The sequence below is a fragment of the Bubalus kerabau genome, chromosome 7 (assembly GCF_029407905.1).
Source record: "Bubalus kerabau isolate K-KA32 ecotype Philippines breed swamp buffalo chromosome 7, PCC_UOA_SB_1v2, whole genome shotgun sequence".
NCBI lineage: Eukaryota > Metazoa > Chordata > Mammalia > Artiodactyla > Bovidae > Bubalus > Bubalus kerabau.
In genome coordinates, this window is record NC_073630.1 from 15,111,290 (window position 1) to 15,131,895 (window position 20,606).

The 20,606-nt window shown below is 37.9% G+C and overlaps 1 protein-coding gene across 3 annotated transcripts in view; it reads left to right on the forward strand.

Annotated features, from left to right (window-relative positions):
* The window catches only part of GRID2 (glutamate ionotropic receptor delta type subunit 2), a 640,427-nt gene that overhangs the window by 169,824 nt on the left and 449,997 nt on the right, over positions 1–20,606 (forward strand). The gene's annotated exons all lie outside the window — the stretch shown is intronic.

Consider the following 20,606-nt stretch of genomic DNA (forward strand, 5'->3'; position numbering starts at 1 on the left):
GATGCCCCCTCACTAGTTAATCCAGTATAACCTCTCCTCCTCAGGATCCTTATTTTTATCACATCTGCAAAGACTCTTTTCCCTCATAAGGTAACTTTTGCAGGTTTCACCTGCCATCTTTGGGTGGCTATTATTCAGCCTACTTACAAAGTGTGATTGAAGTGGACCGGGAAAATGACCAATTTCAGAATGTTTCAGTAAAGGGGAGAAAAGAAGTGGGGCAATAGCTGAGGGAAGAATAGGAATTGTAATCAACCCCCAGTCCTACTCACAGAGCTTTTCTTCTTTGCATACAAATATCTTCCAGACAAGCATAACTCCAGTTTTAAGTATTTCACCTTCTAGTCATGCATGTCCATTCATCTCTCTTACATGTGTAACTAAAGCTCCTGTGGTAGGTTAATATCATTATTGATAATTGAAAAATACTTGGACGTACCTTTGTAGAAAAGACATAGCTTTCATGAGCCTAAATAGTATTTTACAGCTTTTTTAGTTTGTTTTGTATTTTTTTTTTAGTTTTGCCTTAAAAGGATAAATATTTGTTCTTAAAAATTGCAGTTAATACATTTTGAAAGCATTGCATGTATCTGTCCACTTTGGTCTGTAAGTCATATCTCTTATCATCTCTGATTATGCTTCCTCTATATTGTATTCCAGAACTTTGAAATACTTTATTCTTACACTTTAAAAATATATATACTGGAGTTATGAATTAAAAAACAAATTCCCATGTACTTGTCTCTTTATTTGTTTCAAAATCATTTGAACCCTGTTCTGTCTGTGGCTTAGGGATATCTGGAGGAAAAGGGAGCTGATATGAAAAGAACGTCTTTTTTTTTTTTTTTTTCCATAATTTACAACAAGGTCCAGGAAACTTTAATGTATTCTGAATACCCATTTGTATTATGCATGGACTGCCTGCCATATAGCACCTACTCAAGAACAGTACCTAATACATAAGTAAGTGCTTAATAAATATTGATGAATGAATGAGTAAATAAAGAGCAAAATTATACTTAAGAAATATTATGTTTATTATTATTTATTATATTATTATTATAATATTCTATATTATTATTCTATTTTTATTAAAGAAATTTATAAGCAGCATAGTTTTTTAAATGATGTATGCACATTCAGAAAACATTTGAGTAAACTTAGAGTTAATTACCTACATGACCAATATAACTTAAAAGAGAATATTTCTTTTGAGGGAAGCATTTGGTTGTATAATGTTATACTCAGAAACAGTACAATCTAAGAGTGAAGAAAGACGTTGGTCTCTAAGATGAAACAAACTTACTCATTTTAAATATATTTAATTTTTTTCTTGTTTTCAGATTTGTGACCTTGGGCTAACTGATTTATTCAGTTCAGTTCAGTTCAATTCAGTTGCTCATTCATGTCCAACATTTTGCAACCCCATGGACTGCAGCACGCCAGGCCTCCCTGTCCATCGCCAACTCCCAGAGTTTACTCAAACTCATGTCCATTGAGTCGGTGATGCCATTCAACCATCTCATCCTCTGTCGTCCCCTTCATCAGGGTCTTTTCAAAAGAGTCAGTTCTTTGCATCAAGTGGCCAAAGTATTGGAGTTTCAGCTTCAACATCAGTCCTTCCAATGAACACCCAGGACTGATCTCCTTTAGGATGGACTAATTGGATCTCCTTACAGTCCAAGGGACTCTCAAGAGTCTTCTCCAACACCACAGTTCAAAAGCATCATTTTTTCAGTGTTCAGCTTTCTTTATAGTCCAACTCTCACATCCATACATGACTACTGGAAAAACCATAGCTTTGACTAACTGGACCTTTCTCAACAAAGTAATGTCTCTGCTTTTGAATATGCTGGCTAGGTTGGTCGTAAATTTTCTTCCAAGGAGCAAGCGTCTTTTAATTTCTTGGCTGCAGTCACCATCTGCAGTGATTTCAGAGGCCAAAAAAATAAAGTCTACCACTGTTTCCACTGTTTTCTCCATCTATTTGCCATTAAGTGATGGGACCAGATGCCATGATCTTCGTTTTCTGAATGTTGAGCTTTAAGCCAACTTTTTCATTCTCTAGTGGCTGACTAGCAGTTATTTTTGATATCTCCTTTTCCCTTGCTCTCCATATCCATCCTCTCACAAAGACCTCTGATATTCTCTCTAAATAACCTTCTCAATTTTTCTCCAACCTTTTCTCAAATCTCAGCTCAGCCATCACTTCTGGAGGAGACCTCCCTTACTGCTCCCCTTTCCCTTCCTTGATACCAGTGCAGATGTTCTTGACACATATCCTTCTTCATTCTGTATACCTTTATTTTGCAGTGATCACAATAGTAATTTTTGCCATTTGGTAATTCTTTTAAAAGTATTGTTTAAGTTTATCCAAGATATTTCAAGGAAACATAGTGTCTATCTAGCTTATCATTTTATCTTTAGAATTGAGTGTTTTTCAAAATTGTCACTTGTAACCTGTTAGTGAGTAGAAAAATCATACTGAGAATCATGGAGTATTTTTTAATAAAACAGAGTAGAATAAAAGGTTTTTCAGAATGAATAAAGTGTATTAAACATACATATTATATGCTGCGGGGCTTATTTTTTTAGTTTTGACCGTATCTATGTACTCATGCATTACACATTTGTGTGTATGTCTTGAGGTAAAATATATTTCCTATTGTAGGTCACAGCCAAAAATTATAAAGCCATGGATGTAGAAAATTGACACCTAGTAGACATTCAATAGTTATTTGTTCCATCAGTCAGTTAATGCCTTTTTCTTCTCCTTTTATCATTCAATTTTGTCACATTAGGCTATGAATAGTTTGCAGTAAGGTTGCATACTTCTATATACGTCTTTGAAAAAAATATTATTAATGAACAAGATTCTCAAGCAAAAATTTCTACTTTAATACTAGTCCATTCAATGAATATAAATATGGTTATTTAGTAGCTGAACAGTTCAACTTTGTTATTAATATTTTGTATAATATTATATTAGATTTAAATTTTATTCAATTCCTACTATTGCTTTAATCAGTATTATTATATTCTTCATTAGTAGTCAGAGTGTTCCTTTTTAAACAATACTGGCAACTTTATGCACTCATACATTCCACACACATTAATTGGGTCCCTACTTTATGCCAGGCATTCTGCCAGGACCTGGGTGTGCTAAAATGATATGATCACTTCAAGGAGCACTTACTTTTGAAAACTGATAGATTAACTCCACAAATACCTGTTGAGTACTTTTTATGTCTCAGGAACTATATTAAGGTCGGAATAATACAATGATGAAAAATATAGTCTTTGTGTCTCTGACCCAGAGGCAAGGATTCAAGTGCAGATAATTTACTTGAGAGCTAACCCCAAGAATCATTGACAGTAAGTGGGGAAGGAAGGAAGATTAGGAAAGGAAGGCACCCAATAAGGAATTCATTTTCAAGCAAGCTACCTCTATAAAGAACTGGAAGTTAATCCTGCTGGGAGCTCTGAGAACCAGCATAGAAGTAATCTCAGTTATTCTTCCTGATAATTGTCACTTTCGTGTAGGCTGTTCCCGTGCAAGTATAACTCTTAGACACTTGTAGCATGCCCTGCAGGTGGTCAAAGTCCTGATGTAGATTTGCAGATGTTGGCATTATCCATATCTGAGTACATTAGAAAGGTAAAGGCATTCTAAGAGGAGTGGGTAGGTACAGGTAAGGCATCAACCTCAGAAGACTTAGAGTGTATTGAGTGTCCTAGGCTTCACATATTAATTCAATTTAATTGAGGGTGTGAGTATATTATACTATTGTTTGAAACTGAAAAAGATGACCTTTTCATTGTCTTTCTCCAATATAGCAATTCAGTGTTCATTTCTTTAACCTTCTCCTCTTGCAATCTCTGTTTTTATGTTATTGAATTTCTTTCAAGTTCTCTAATTGTTTTCATTACTCTGTATTTCAACTTTTCTATCTTTAAGGCATAGGAATACAAATATGAGTATGAACAAGTATAGCTAATGTTTGTTGAATTTCTTATTATGTGCCAGTAACTGTTCATAGATTTACACAAATAACCTTCCTTAATCCTGATACTTTGAAGTCCTTACACTCATTGTCCTCATTTGTAGATAAAGAAACTGAGGGTGAAAAATTGAAAAAAATAATTGCTCCAAATTTCAGAGGTAATAAATAATGAGCTATGTGTGCCAGCTAACTTGCTTCAGTCATGTCTGACTCTTTGTGATCCCATGGACCATAGCCCACCAGCCTCCTCTGCCCATGGGATTCTCCAGGCATGAATACTGGAATGGCTTGCCATTTCCTCCTCCAGGGGATCTTTTCATCCCAGGAATCAAATCCATGCCTTTTATGTCTCCTGTATTGACAGGCAGGTTCTTTACCGCTAGCGCCACCTGGGGAGTAGTGCAAATAATGAGGTCAAAACTCAAACCCAGGCTTGTCTGATTCCAAAGCACATGGTTTCATCAGTATTCTGCAATCTCACACACAATCAAAAATGACATGCTACAGAATCCCATATAGAATCAAACTCCCCAAAAAGAAGGAATGCCTCTCAACTATAAGTAAGTTAACTTTGAAGTAAGCAAAAAAATTATGGATTTGAATTTAGGAAGAATATATTATAAATTGGATAAATTGGGTAAAAGGGTGCACAGTAGTGTTACAACAAACTTATATGGATAGGAGTCCCAGCTCCACCACTTGGAACTCTGAAGTGTGGATAGCTTAGTCAGCACTTCTGTATCTCTTTTACTTTATTTCTACATAAGAGACATAATGTCATCAAACTCCAAATGGCACTGAGGATTATATGAGATTGTATATGCAAAGTGTTTATGAAACAGCGCCTGCTCCATAGTAAGCTTTCAGTAAATGTTAGTCTGGATTAATAATCACAATCAGTTCAGTTCAGTCTCTCAGTCATGTCCGACTCTTTGCAACCCCATGAATCACAGCATGCCAAGCCTCCCTGTCCATCACCAACTCCTGGAGTTCACTCAAACTCATGTCCATTGAGTCAGTGATGCCATCCAGCCATCTCATCCTCTGTCGTCCCCCTCTCCTCCTGCCCCCAATCCCTCCCAGCATCAGAGTCTTTTCCAATGAGTCAACTCTTCGCTTGAAGTGGCCAAAGAATTGGAGTTTCAGTTTCAGCATCAGTCCTTCCAATGAACACCTAGGACTGATCTCCTTTAGGATGGACTGGTTGGATCTCCTTGCAGTCCAAGGGACTCTCAAGAGTCTTCTCCAACATCACAGTTCAAAAGCATCAATTCTTTGGCAGTCAGCTTTCTTCACAGTCCAACTCTCACATCCATACATGACTGCTGGAAAAACCATAGCCTTGACTAGATGGACCTTTGTTGGCAAAGTAATGTGTCTGCTTTTGAATATGCTATCTAGGTTGGTCATAACTTTCCTTCCAAGGAGTAAGCGTCTTTTCATTTCATGGCTACAATCACCATCTGCAGTGATTTTGGAGCCCAGAAAAATAAAGTCTGACACTGTTTCCACCGTTTCCCCATCTATTTCCCATGAAGTGTTGGGACCGGATGCCATGATCTTCATTTTCTGAATGTTGAGCTTTAAGCCAACTTTTTCACTCTCCTCTTTCACTTTCATCAAGAGGCTTTTGAGTTCCTCTTCACTTTCTACCACAAGGGTGGTGTCATCTGCATATCTGAGGTTACTGATATTTCTCCCAGCAATCTTGATTCCAGCTTGTGTTTCTTCCAGTCCAGAGTTTCTCACGATGTACTCTGCATATAAGTTAAATAAGCAGGGTGACAGTATACAGCCTTGACATACTCCTTTTCCTATTTGGAACCAGTCTGTTGTTCCATGTCCAGTTCTAACTGTTGCTTCCTGACTTGCATGTAGGTTTCTCAAGAGACAGGTCAGGTGGTCTGGTATTCGCATCTCTTTCAGAATTTTCCACAGTTTATTGTGATCCACACAGTCAAAGGCTTTGGCATAGTCAATAAAGCAGAAATAGATGTTTTTCTGGAACTCTCTTGCTTTTTCCATGATCCAGTGAATGTTGGCAATTTGATCTCTGGTTCTTCTGCTTTTTCTAAAACCAGCTTGAACATCTGGTAGTTCGCGGTTCATATATTGCTGAAGCCTGACTTGGAAAATTTTGAGCATACTTTACTAGCGTGTGAGATGAGTGCAATTGTGTGGTAGTTTGAGCATTCTTTGGCACAATATGGAGAAGAAAATATTTAGAAGAAATTAGCCATTTGTTCATGAAAAATATTGTATACTGTTACTTTAAATAGGCTTCCCTGGTGGCTCAGACAGTAAAGAATATGCCTGCAATTGCAATTCTGAAGATCTGGGTTCAGTCCCTAGGTTGGGAAAATCCCCTGGAAAAGGAAATGGCAACCCACTCCAGTATTCTTGCCTGGAGAATCCCTTAGACAGAGGAGCCTGGTGGGCTACAGTCCATGGGGTCACAGAGAGCTGGACATGACTGAGGGACTAACATTTTCACTTTAAATATGAATAACAAAATTCTTAATTATCTTATTACTCCCCAAAGACAATAAAGAACATAAAGACTTAAAACACCCCAGTATTATAAACCCCAAATAAATATTTGTTAGATGTTAATTTTTAAGAAAATGCTGTTTGCAAGTTGAAATAACCCACATAGTTGTGAGTAGATCTCTCAAAAAAAAAAAAAATAGTATTCTATGAGAAAAGTAGAATCTCGTAGCTCAGTAGGTAAAGAATCTGCCTGCAATGTGGGAGACCTGAGTTCGATCCCTGGGTTGGGAAGATCCCTTGGAAAAGGAAATGGCACCCCACTCCAGTCTTCTGGCCTAGAGAATGCCATGAACAGAGGAGCCTGGCAGGCTGCAGTCCAGGGGGTCGCCAGAGTCAGACACAACTCAGTGACTAAAGCACCACCAGGAGAAAAGGAACTAGTTTAGCCTGCCACCTGCAAATGTGCTTTTCTCTTAAGACAGCTGTCACATTTGTAGGTAGCAGAATTGCTTTATTTATACCCAGAGTATTAAAGGATATACACTCAAGGGTGAACTTAAATAAAATAATATTCAATGTTTCATCAAAGACATTCTTGAGTGTTTGTTGTTTTTCTTTTAAACTGGGAGTTCTCCGCAGTGGAGAGTATGACATCCGCCAGTACGGTTGATGCCTGGCCTTGATCTGAGCTAAGGTCTTTACCCACCGTTGTTTGTGCTCCATCAGCACCCGTGTCAACACAGCAAACAAGACAAATGCACCCTTGGATTATTATGAAAGTAATTTTGGCCTAAAGAACTGTTTGAAAAGGTTTTGGAATCACACTTTGAGAATTGCTGGCCTGTAAATACAATCTTTGCAAAACATATACATGAAGTATTCCATGGTAGAAAACATAGGTTATTCTTTGGTTAAGTGTTTAACCCTTAACTGTCCTAACTTCTCAAATCACCTTTTGAATGTACAATTGGATGATGTATCTCAACTATGTAGATAATTTTTATATATTTAGCCTTTTATTATTTGGGTGGTCACTAGCATATACATCGTTTGACTTTCTAAATTAAGGGGTTCTGTTATTCTCTGATTTGTTCCACTTTTAAGCTTAAACTGAGGTTTATTAAAATTTTAATAGAAAGAATAGCATATTACAAATAATTAAATACATTAAAAATGATTATGTAAATGTTCCATACACATTGAATGATTTTTAGGATCATAGTTTCCGTTAAGAAAATTATACATTGATGATGATAATGTAGAACCCAAAAGAGGAATGATAATCAGCTTATTAGAAACAGCAACAGTGTCTAATTTGAAGACTCCATTTTGTGGTTTATCAAAGTACCACATAGCTGTTTTGTATTCTTAGGTATATAATACAATATATAGTTTTCAGTGCTTATAATATCACCACAATTATTTGATAATTTTACTATGTCTCAGGTTATCTGTTTAATATTGGAGTAAGCTAAGCTAAGTTGCTTCAGTCGTGTCCGACTCTGTGTGACCCCATAGACGGCAACCCACCAGGCTCCCCCATCCCCGGGATTCTCCAGGCAAGAACACTGGAGTGGGTTGCTATTTCCTTCTCCAATGCAGGAAAGTGAAAAAGTGAAAGTGAAGTCACTCAGTCGTGTCCGACTCTTCGCGATCCCATGGACTGCAGCCTACCAGGCTCCTCTGTCCATGGGAGTTTACAGGCAAGAGTACTGGAGTGGGGTGCCATTGCCTTCTCCAATATTGGAGTAATTACAGTCAATTTTCTGTTTTGTTGTGACACGTTTTTCATTAAAAATCAGACCACTTCATCAGTTGTCAATGAGAAAACAAAGGATAGTAAAATAAAAATGCTAAGTCACTAGTCGTTTCCAACTCTGTGCGACCCCATAGACGGCAGCCCACCAGGCTCCCCCAACCCTGGGATTCTCCAGGCAAGAACACTGGAGTGGGCTGCCATTTCCTTCTCCAATGCATGAAAGTGAAAAGTGAAAATGAAGTCGCTCAGTCGTGTCTGACTCTTAGCGACTCCATGGATTGCAGCCTAACAGGCTTCTCCGTCCATGGGATTTTCCAAGCAAGAGTACTGGAGTGGGGTGCCATTGCCTTCTCCGAAAATAAAAATAAAACTCTTTAATTCAGTGACTATATACTGAGGGCCACCTACATAAGGTCATTTGTTAAAAGCCATGACGTGTACAAAAATGTCGCCAAGTAACCTAGAACCTAGTAAAGATGTCTCAGAGTGAAATAGATGATAGGGACCATGAAACAGTGATAAAATCTGGAGTTCAAGAGGAGGGAAAAATTACTTGTGGATAGAGAAAGTGTGTTTTACTCAGAAATAACCAAATTTGTTCTTATGTTTTTAGTTTTCAAGCATGGTTCAACTGTTAGATCTCTTCAATTCTTATATCTATCATCATTGAACACTTTATATGTGCTATCCAAAGTATTATAAAGTTATCAAATACAGTGCAGACTTCCAAATATATGCTAAAATAGGGTTTAAGCATCTGAAACAGTTGTAGTGCTGTCTTCTCTGTAGGAGAAAACGTAGGCAGTTAAGTGAGTAAAGCCTAAATTCTACACCATTTATTTGGAACAAATTGTCCATTGGCCTCATGAATAGCATTCAGGGGTCTCAGGAGATCCTGTGTTCCAGTTCTGTTTCATCATACTTTGCAGAGTAAGTCTAATGGAGCAATGCAAATACAGTGTCCACTTGCCCTCATTTACAATATTTAATTTTTATTATCCACACAGATCAAAAAATTTGGAATTGCAGGTAAACTTTATTTTCAAGCAATTTGACTATTTGTATATATTCATCTTCTATATGTTTATGAATATAAGTATAAAACCTAACATCTCAGTGGCAGTTTAATAAGCCACTTTATGAAACTTATGGCTATTTCTAAATAAAACCAACAATTTCTCCAACTTCAGTTTTTTTCTGGCTGTACCAGATAGCATACAGCATCCTAGTTCCTCAACCAGGGATCAAACCCACGCCCTCTGCAGTGGAAGTGTGGAGTATAACCACTGGACCACCAAGAATGTCCCCACAGTATTTTAAAGAGAAACTAATTATAATTAGTTTAATTATAATGACTACTATTGTTGAGAGAGAATTCTACATGAATATTTCATGTTACTACAATCTGGGCTTACTGAAAAAAAAAAGCTGGCAAAACTTGGATAAAGGATGATTGAATAGTAAACATTCAAGAAGCTAAAAATTGTGTTGCTTCAGAGGAATTTACAAATTCATCCTTCCCAGAGTCATTTGTTTATGCTCCAGTGTGGTGAAAATAATGTCTCCTCTGCTCTCCAGAAATATCTTTCCATTCCAGAGTAAGAGTGCCTCTCAGTCTGGGGGCAGGATGGTCCAATGTGCCCAGGCACCCTTTGTGAATCCTGAGTCTTATAGGTCTCTCTTGTTCAACAACCCTGCTGTGCACGGTGTAATGTTAGACTCCCTACATCACCTGGCATGGATCAGGGCTAAGGAACCAGCACTAAAATGCAATGTGAGCAATGCATGATCTGCTCTCTGATCCACAGACTCATGTTTCCTGTCTGAATATCTGTCTGTCTGTCTGTTTATCCATCCATCTAGCTGTCTGAACTTATCAACAAGCACTCATAGTACTGGTTTAGATTATTTAGAAATCTTATGACATTCTTTTCTTCCTTCCTAGCTTTAAGTCATCCATGGCAACTGAAACAGTATTCTAGTTTCATAGATAAAATATTGCTTTTTAAGTTTTAGTAATTTTAAAGTTTTAAAACAATATTTCAAGTTAAGTGCATAGTTGTTATATGCTTCCTCCTTCAGTGTTATTCCATCCACACTCAGTGATTTCAAAATGATTATCACATATGGCAAAATAGTGTTTCTAAAGTATGCTTTAAAGGAAGAACATTAAATATCATTTATATTTATATTGTGCTACTTAAAATTATACATGTGTTCTTATTTTTACCAAAAAAAAAAAAACACCCAAAATTTAATTTCTCAACTGATCCATAAGAAAATTAGAAACATTTTCTGCTTCGGGACAGAACACTGAAAATAATGGTTTAAAATATGCCTGTAAGAGAGAACCCTGTTATCTGTTTTATAGTAAACGGAAATTTAATATATCAGAGAAATTGTAGAAAAAGGATGATGTGTAGAGAGAGTTAAAACACTAATCAAACACACCAGGCAGTACCACATATATAGAAGTATCTTTGCCGGATGTACTTTATTTCCTTAGGAAAACTACAGCTTCTCTTTGGGAAAATTGAGATTTGGTCACACTTCAGAGTTTCTGATAAGTGCTTTGATGTTCAATAAGAAAGAAAAAAGCATGTTGCTTTTGCAAAAAGAATCTAGAAAATAACTCCAGTTTCAGCAAAAGGGCATTGTTTTATGTACTTTGCCACACATTACCCAGAATGTAAAGAGGCCTTTTCATTAAACTAAAGTTATATTATTTGAACACAAACAGGTCACAATATAAATATAATAACTAAAATAATGCAACATACAAATTGCTTTGTATATAGCAGGTAATGAATAATTTTTTTAAGTTGAAAAGTAGTATAGTAAATGAGCCACATAGAGAATGTCATTTACAGCCAAGTATTTGCCCTTATAGTAGAAATGTATCACTTTAGTGAACAGAGAGAAAACAGTTTGGTGTGGGTAGACATTTTGCAAAGGGAGATGTTTTGCTCAGTTTAAACAATGACGTCCGAGAAGGTGATACTGAACTGTTCTACTGAGCTTTTATTTGAATGCAGAATTTGACAGCTTTGATAAAGTGTCCATATTCATACTATGGGTGCTGTGTGCTCAGTCATGTTAGACTCTGCAGCCTCATGGACTGTAGCCTGCCAGGTTCCTCTGTCCATGGAATTTTCCAGGTAAGAATACTGGAGGAGGGTGCCATTTCCTACTCCTGGGGATCTTTCCAACCCAGGATCAAACCTGCATCTCTTGAGTCTTTACTGTCCATATCTCTCAGTTGCATTAAAGCCCTTAAAGAAATTTGCTAAAAATGATTTTTGCATTTGAAGCAGTCTGACCTAAGGCTTTAATGCAACTGAGAGAGGTGGACAGTAATAGAGCTCTAAGAGACACAAGAAACAGGATGGCTGCTCCCTGATATAAGGGAGGAAGTCTTGGGGCAGTGCTATAGAAATGACAGCTGTAACAAGAGCACCTTTCCCCCCTAAAAGTGACGGCGAAACAGCTGTGAATGTAGCTGTAGATTTAATAGACAGGGAATAACTAGCTACATGTGAAAGTGAACTTAAATATTTACAATATTTCAAGAGAGTCAATATCCAGAATTTCTGGGTGAATTTAATATGTTCATGTGTGTGGACCAATGGGAAAAGATGCTCAATTCAGGAGGGAGGGGATGGGAACCTTTAGGTGAAGGGTCAGGATTGGTGATGATTCTAGGAGTAGAGTGGGAATTGTTTATAAGGTTCTTCCAATGCTGAGGAAATTTTAATTGAAGGAAGGACAAAACCTAACTAGTGGGAAAGTGAGAAAAATTTCCTATGGATAATGTAATTATTTGGATAAAGGGATAATTTTGGATAGAAAAGGGAGAGTAATGCAAGAATTATTGGAACTTAGATTGTCAATATAATGGGAATCCCAATCTGAGGTCCAAGCAAGGGTAGGTCAAACCAAGGTGATGGAACAGAAGCTACCAGCATAATATCTTACTTAATACCATTGATTGTGGATCAGTCCTTTATTGCTTTGTGCATGTTTTAATAACCTTCACTTTGATATACCACACTCATAATCCATGCATAACATTACTTCCAGAGTCAAAAATCTGAATCACACGTTAATAAGCTATTCATGATGCCAGGCTCACAGGATCCAAGGGCCACATGCATTTTCAAGCTCCCTCATCTAGAATTAATCCTTCTTTTGCTTTCCCATAAACCTTCTATTTGATTTCCACTTCAACAATTAATTTTGACTTCCCTGGTGGCTCAGACGGTAAAGCGTCTGCCTACAACATGGGAGACCCAGGTTCGATCCCTGGGTCAGGAAGATCTCCTGGAGAAGGAAATGGCAACCCACTCCAGTACTCTTGCCTGGAAAATTCCATGGACGGAGGAGCCTGTCAGGCTACAGTCCATGGAGTCTCAAAGAGCCGGACACAACTGAGCGACTTCAATGTCAATGTCAACAACTAATTTAAGTCAATGTAAATTGTTACTTGCTTATGTACATGTTTGTAAAATATGGTTGGAAACCTCTTTAAAGGTAGGATTTTTCTTTCTGATATTTTATTCTTTATTTGTTTAACTAAAGTACCACAGAACATTTGATTCTCAAAAAGAAAAAGAAAAAAATACAGTTTACCATAAATATACTGATCAACTTTCCAAATTGCAAGTCAAATTTTGTGATCAGCTAAAACTGTTTTAAATATTTCTATATTTCTTTAAAAGGCACGTGATAAAGAACATTCATAAGGAAAAGGGAAAAGTGCATGACTTTACCACCACTTTTATTTCCAGATGTATTTTGATTTTTTTTCAAATTAATTTTACACATACAAAAACAAACCCCATATTATGAATTACTTTCTGACTTTTTACTTTTCTGCCAGAGGCCTGTTCTCATTACACATGCCCATCTCACCCATGATTCAACACAGTAATTTGACTGGGTTCTGCCAAAAAATAACTGTCCCATTAAGAGGCAAAACCTTGGACATCTTCCTAAATTTCACAGCTTACTTATCAGAGAATATAATGTAATTAGCCATTACACCAAAAATGGATTTTTTTCTCTGGGTTGCCGTACTCATCTGAGGGAAGCCAGTTAGCTCCTCTATAAGCCCCCTCCTCTAGGAACAGGGTCTGACTAGAAGTGCTGCTTTGATTTCAAGTCCTTTGACAAAACCCACCTGCAGCTGGCTTTATTGTTTCACCTAAGCTGTGTTTTGTGGTTACCAGAAGTGGCCAGCATGGCTGGTGAACAGATTACAGCTCTAAATCAATTCTGTTCTGTTTCCCTGGTTCACATTCATTTCCATGAGAATTAACGGCTTGATAGAACACAATTTTTTTTTTTTCTTAGTGTTGATCCTAGCTGATTGAAACATCTCCAGGAACAAACCACTGCTCCTTATTACGCAAATTGTAAACTCCGTAGAATTGGGCTTTGGGGACAGTTTCAACACTTCTTATTTAATGAAGAAAGGAAAGTTTCTATTTCCACACAGCACTAAAGGGTTTCCAAAGCTTAAAAATAGGTTTGAACAAATTTGCATAATTGAGAAAGGCGGTGATGAGAAAGGAAAAGAAGAAAAATGGAATTAAGGGCTTTGTGAATATTTTGGAGGATGTATTAGAAACCAGACTTTCTTACAGTGTATGGAAATGGCTGTCACTAATGAAATAAGAATTTTGCCAAAATGGTTCTCACAATTATAAGCAGTTGACGTGTTCCCTGCCTGATTACTTCGTGTAATAATAATAGCTCAGTACAAAATATATTTTTTACGGGGAAATGTGGACTTCTTACACCTTTGAGAAATCTGAGGGTGAGTATAGTTCATATCTGAAACAGAAATGGTTACTTAGGTACATCAGTTCAGTTCAGTTCAGTCGCTCAGTCGTGTCTAACTCTTTGCGACCCCATGAACCACAGCATGCCATGCCTCCCTGTCCATTGCCAGCTCCCAGAGTCCACCCAAACCCATGTCCATTGAGTCGGTGATGCCATCCAACCATTTCATCCTCTGTCGTCCCCTTCTCCTCCTGCCCCCAATCTTTCCCAGCATCAGGGTCTTTTCCAATGAGATAGTTCTTCGCATCAGGTGGCCAAAGTACTGGAGTGTCAGCTTCAGCATCAGTCCTTCCAATGAATATTCAGGACTGATTTCCTTTAGGATGGACTGGTTTGATCTCCTTGAAGCCCAAGGGACTCTCAAGAGTCTTCTCCAACACCACAGTTCAAAAGCATCAGTTCTTCAGCACTCAGCTTTATGTATACTCCAACTCTCACATCCATACACGACCACAGGAAGAACCATAGCCTTAACTAGACAGACCTGTGTGAACAAAGTAATGTCTCTGCTTTTTAGTATGCTGTCTAGGTTGCTCATAACTTTCCTTCAAAGGAATAAGCATCTTTTAATTTCATTGCTGCAGTCATCATCCGCAGTGATTTTGAAGCCCAGAAAAATAAAGTCAGCCACTGTTTCCCCATCTATTTGCCATGAAGTGATGGAACCAGATGCCATGATCTTAGTCTTCTGAAAGTTGAGCTTTAAGCCAAGTTTTTCACTCTCCTCTTTTACTTTCATCAAGAGGCTCTTTAGTTCTTCTTCACTTTCTGCTATAAGGGTGGTGTTATCTGCATATCTGAGGTTATTGATATTTCTCCTGTCAATCTTGATTCCAGCTTGTGCTTTCTCCAGCCCAGCATTTCTCTTGATGTACTCTGCATAGAAGTTTAATAAGCAGGGTGACAATATACAGTCTTGACGTACTCCTTTTCCTATTTGGAACCAGTCTGTTTTTCCATGTCCAGTTCTAACTGTTGCTTCCTGACCTGCATACAAGTTTCTCAAGAGGCAGGTCAGGTGGTCTGGTATTCCCATCTCTTTCAGCATTTTCTACAATTTATTGTGATCCACACAGTCAAAGGCTTTGACATAGTCAATAAAGCAGAAATAGATGTTTTTCTGGAACTCTCTTGTTGTTTTGATGATCCAGCAGATGTTGGCAATTTAATCTCTGGTTCCTCTGCCTTTTCTAAATCCAGCTTGAACATCTCAAAGTTCATGGTTCACATATCGCTGAAGCCTGGCTTGGAGAATTTTAAGCATCACTCTACCAGCGTGTGAGAAGAGTGCAATTGTGCAGTAGTTTGAACATTCTTTGGCATTGCCTTTCTTTGGGATTGGAATGAAAACTGACCTTTTCCAGTCCTGTGGCCACTGCTGAGTTTTCCAAATTTGCTGGCATATTGAGTGCAGCACTTTCACAGCATCATCTTTCAGGATTTAGCTCAACTGAAATTCCATCACCTCCACTAGCTTTGTTCATAGTGATGCTTCCTAAGGCCCACTTGACTTCACATTCCAGGATGTCTGGCTCTAGGTGAGAGATCACACCATCATGATTATCTGGGTCATGATGATCTTTTTTGTACAGTTCTGTGTATTCTTGCCACCTCTTCTTAATATCTTCTGCTTCTGTTAGGTCCCTACCATTTCTGTCCTTTATTGAGCCCATCTTTGCATGAAATGATTTCAATTATCATTGTAACTAAATGCCCATCCCTCATCCCACCCTGCCACATCATTACCTCCTGTCCCGCTTCTCTGCATTATTTTATTTTACTTTAACGTATTTTGTATTTTAGCTACCTAATAATGGGTGGTGTGTGTGTGTGTGTGTTTGTGTGTATGTGTGTGTATGTGTATGCAAGTATATATGTTATTAATCATGTTTATAGTCTGAATTTCCCAATGCACTGTAAGTTCCTAGAAGACAATCTTTTCCTTTGAATTCACTGTTATTTCCTCAGCTCCTAGAGGCCTCCTGGAGCCCAGCATATCATTATTCTCAACCAATATTTACTGAAAGAGTTAAACTGAAGAGTCTTCTGCAAAGGGAAGCCTTTCTCATGTTCTAAAGAATGAAAAATGCCCATCACTTCTTGAGTGAGACACTAGCTTTGGGATCAAGGCAATTCAGTGTACCTGGGGCAGCTTTCCTGCTAGTGACATTAGTGGTCACAAGGGTTCAGTAAATAGATTCCTTCAGGTCAAGTTACATAACAACACAGTTAAGTGTGAGAAGAGGAAATGGACCTCATCCTGGTGGCAAGAGTATTTATTATTGAAGTTGTATACAGGTGTTGTGATATATTGATAATAAAACTGATGAACTTTGAATTGTTTTATCATTTATAAATACTCTGCAGAGACTGTGTATCCTTACTGCCTGCACAGGGCACATAGCTACCCACTTGCACTTCCCCTTTACTCCACTGAAAGGAGAGGAATAAGATAATGCATGCCTTAACAATATTCTTTATTTATTCAACTAATATTTTCTGGGGAGATAAAACAATACAATTTGTTGGATTCAAAGATGGTAAGGGGAGGAACCTATATGCTTTCAGTTTGTCAAGTCTGATATAGTGATTTATAGGGCTCATTAAAGTAGAGAACACTGAAAGAGGAGCTGGTTTGTGTGGAAAGTCCTAAGTTGTTCTTGGACAAGTTGATTTGGAGATGTCTAATTCCCCAAATCGGAGAAGGCAATGGCACCCTACTCCAGTACTCTTGCCTGGCAAATCCCATGGATGGAGGAGCCCAGTAGGCTGCAGTCCATGGGGTCGCGAAGAGTCAGACACGACTGAGCGACTTCCCTTTCACTTTTCACTTTCATGCATTGGAGAAGGAAATGGCAACCCAGTCCAGTGTTCTTGCCTGGAGAATCCCAGGGACGGGGGAGCCTGGTGGGCTGCCGTCTATGGGGTTGCACAGAGTCAGACACGACTGAAGCAACTTAGCAGCAGCAGCAGCAGCAATTCCCCAAATTATTGCTGTACCATCTGTTAAAAAACAAAGTTAATTGTATTGGAACTTACTGCAGTAAGAAACTACTTTTAAAGAGTCTTAGTGTCTCAAAGTTAAGTGAAGTGAAAGTCACTCGGTCGTGTCTGACTTTTGTGACCTCATGAACTATACAGTCCATGGAATTCTCCAGGCCAGAATACTGGAGTGGGTAGCCATTCCCTTCTCCAGGGGACCTTCCCAACCTAGGAATCAAACCCAGGTCTCCCACGTTGCAGGCAGATTCTTTACCAGCTGAGCCACAAGGGAAGCCCTATTGTCTCAAAAGGGAGATATTTTTTACCTTTGGGGTCTGGAATCAAGACATTTGGGGTAGGTTTTTCAAGATAGAGAATTAATTGGAATTGGGAAAAACTTATGAAATAATAGTTTAGGATTGTTTGGTGCTGCAAGTCAAGGTTTTTGAAGTCAGTCTTGATAAATAAACCTTCTCAGGTGAGCAGACTTCTGTCTCTAAACTGATCTGCAAGAATTTTCTGAAGGGAAGAGTAGGATTATTCACAGAATTATAGTTTTATCTTTCCCAGGTAAAGGTTTACTGAAACAAACAACCAGGACATTTCACACACACGGTCTCAGTTCTCAGAGGTAGCTTTCGAGACATCCCAGTGCACTTGTTGAATAAACAGTTGGGACTCAAAGAGACAGTATAAAATTAAGGGTTAATAAATATATAAATTATAATAAAGACCTGGAGATGAATCTAGGATTGAGAAGCATTAAATGCAATAACATTTTATAATATATTATTGGAGGTGAGCATTGAAAGGATATAGGGGAATGGTCAGAAGTGAATGAGAGTGAACAAGAGAATGTAACGAGGGAATTTCAAAAGGTAACAAGTGATTGACAAGGACAGATGTTACCAAAAAGCTCAGGTAATATGAGGACTTGGAAATGTCCACTTAGTCACCTGAAGGTCATTGTTAATCTTTTTTTTTTTTCTTTTTCTTTTTTTTTTTCATTGTTAATCTTAGTGTGGGTTATTTTGGTGAATTTATAAAGGCAAACAAACAAAAAGATGGAAGAGGAATGAGTACATAGGAAATTGAAGGTATTGCAAAATTTTTGACTGAGCAAGAGAAGAGAAAGATAAGCTGGTAACTGTTAAGAAGTTGATTTTTTTTAAGGTGGGAAAGATTTGGATACATTTAAAACTGCATAGTCTCTGCTTCTGTTATCACTTCAAAATTGTATAAAAGTAAATTCATCCTTTCTTCCATCTTTCCTTACTTCCTTTAATGTACTGACTTTTTCTCTCATTTTATCCAGCCAAGAACAGACAGAGACCTTGGCCCTAAGGGATTTAGGATCTTATAGAAGAGCAATATATTGAGAGGAGATGCAAGTATGTGTATAAACATCCTATTCCTTTTATTGCATCATTAGTATAAATGTGCTTTAAGGATTTTTTAAATTATAGTCCAAGGTGATGAGTTTACATTACCTTACAATGTAATATTCAGTTGGATTAAATTGTGTTTTCAAGTCTCTGAACTGAATTTCCTCCAAACATAACTGGCTGCTACAGGGATAAAACGTGTGACCTGAAGCTCCTTAACACAATGAAATAATCAAGGTACAAACCTAAGAAAACAAGAACATCATTTTTTAAGTAAATGTAAAAGTTGAGGGTGGGTGAATAAGATCTCAGTCTGTTAAGGCCATGTGCTCTTTAGAGTTCACCTGTATGTTATTGTCAAACCTGCCTCCATTTCAATGCTTAAAATATTTATTTTCCCCTTAAGCCAAAGGTGCAATTGATAAGCCAGAATACATATAGGAAGTCATGCTGCATTTTCATTTGCTAATTAGAATTTGGATGAATATAATCTAGAAGCAAGACGAAACAGTAGAGCATTTCTCTTACCTTCACTACCCATGTTTCTGCACTTTAATCAGAGCCTTGTTAATATTTAAATCTGCATTTAAGCCTCAAGTGTATAGACAGCCATGGAAGTTTCATTAATAACTATAATTTGTATAAAAGAATATATACCAAAGACAAATGTTTAAATAGAGAGTTTAATTGGAGTCACAAAAACTTACTTTATGGCTCATAAATGTAAAAAAAAAAATTTCAGCAGGAAATGAACTTACGTTTCCCTGCTAAGATAGACTGTCATTTATTGTTCATTGAGAAAAAGGTATGATTTTTATCTTAAAATCATAGTTCTCCATCAGCTATATACCACTGTTTTTTTCATGCAGGGCTATTTAGAAACAGGCAAAAGAAAAAATATCTACAGGGAAAAGATACTGACATCACCTGAAATGCCTTCTATTCTGCAGATTCTGAGCTATGCAACCTTCAAAGGGGACATAATGGAGCAGAGAAAGCTGTCACTCTAGAGCTGTGGCTCTTTTCTTCTTCAGCAGTCAGGCTTCAAATGGGTCCTTCTGCAGAGGAATGGCTTGAAGTAACAATCGCCAGTCCTGCCTCACAGCAGTCTGCCACAGAACAAAACTCTCTGGAATAATGCCTGTTGAAATGGCACAATATATCTTTTCTATACATCCACAAGGATGCTTACCTAGTGTCTTCTAGGTTCTAAAAGAGAGGATAGAGTTCACTGTCACCAACTGCACTAAATCAAGATACTCTGTGTGACTTACTCTTTTAGCAACAAGAGGAAAGATACCAGGGACTTAACACATAACAAGCATATTCAGATTTCTATTCTTAGGATAAGTTCTGACTCAAATATTGTTTCATGCTAAAGATTAACATGGAGATTGCAGTCAACATTAAGTTTACTGAGAAGATACATTTTTAGAATAATATGATAATCACTTATAAGATGTTACTCGATACCCCCAAAGCTTTTATGTAAGGAAACAGAAGGAGTCTTTAAACCAAAACAGAGATTGAGTTGCCTGCAATTTTAGTAAGTGGATTGGTGTAAAATTCCTATCAGAGGTAGTTGATAAAATTGAGGCTGTAAGGACATAAACAGCTGCTATGTGAAAAAAGTCTACCTGACCCCAAAACATGACTCCCACTTGTCTGCCACAAAGTATCGTATCTTGGAACTACTCTGTAAGAATAAAAGTCCAAGTCCTTCCAGCTCTGTCAGTTCAGTTCAGTTCAGTTCAGTCGCTCAGTCGTGTCCGACTCTTTGCGACCCCATGAATCACAGCACGCCAGGCCTCCCTGTCCATCACCAACTCCTGGAGTTCACTCAGACTCACGTCCATCAAGTCAGTGATGCCATCCAGCTCCATACAAGACCCAAATAAGTAAAACCCATGCCTGCCTCCCCCACCTCACATTGTAGCTCCCATGTTCTCCCCTTCCTAGATCATTCCTCTGCAAGCATAGGCTGTCTTGCTGTTCACTGGAACACTCTTTTTATAGTCTCATCTAATGCCTTTTGCCTGAACTGTTCTTTCTCCACCAAATTGCTTGGCTACCTCTATTACCTCTCGTGGGGTTTCCTACAAGTTTCCCTTCCTATGGAGCCTACTCTGGTTGTTTTACTGA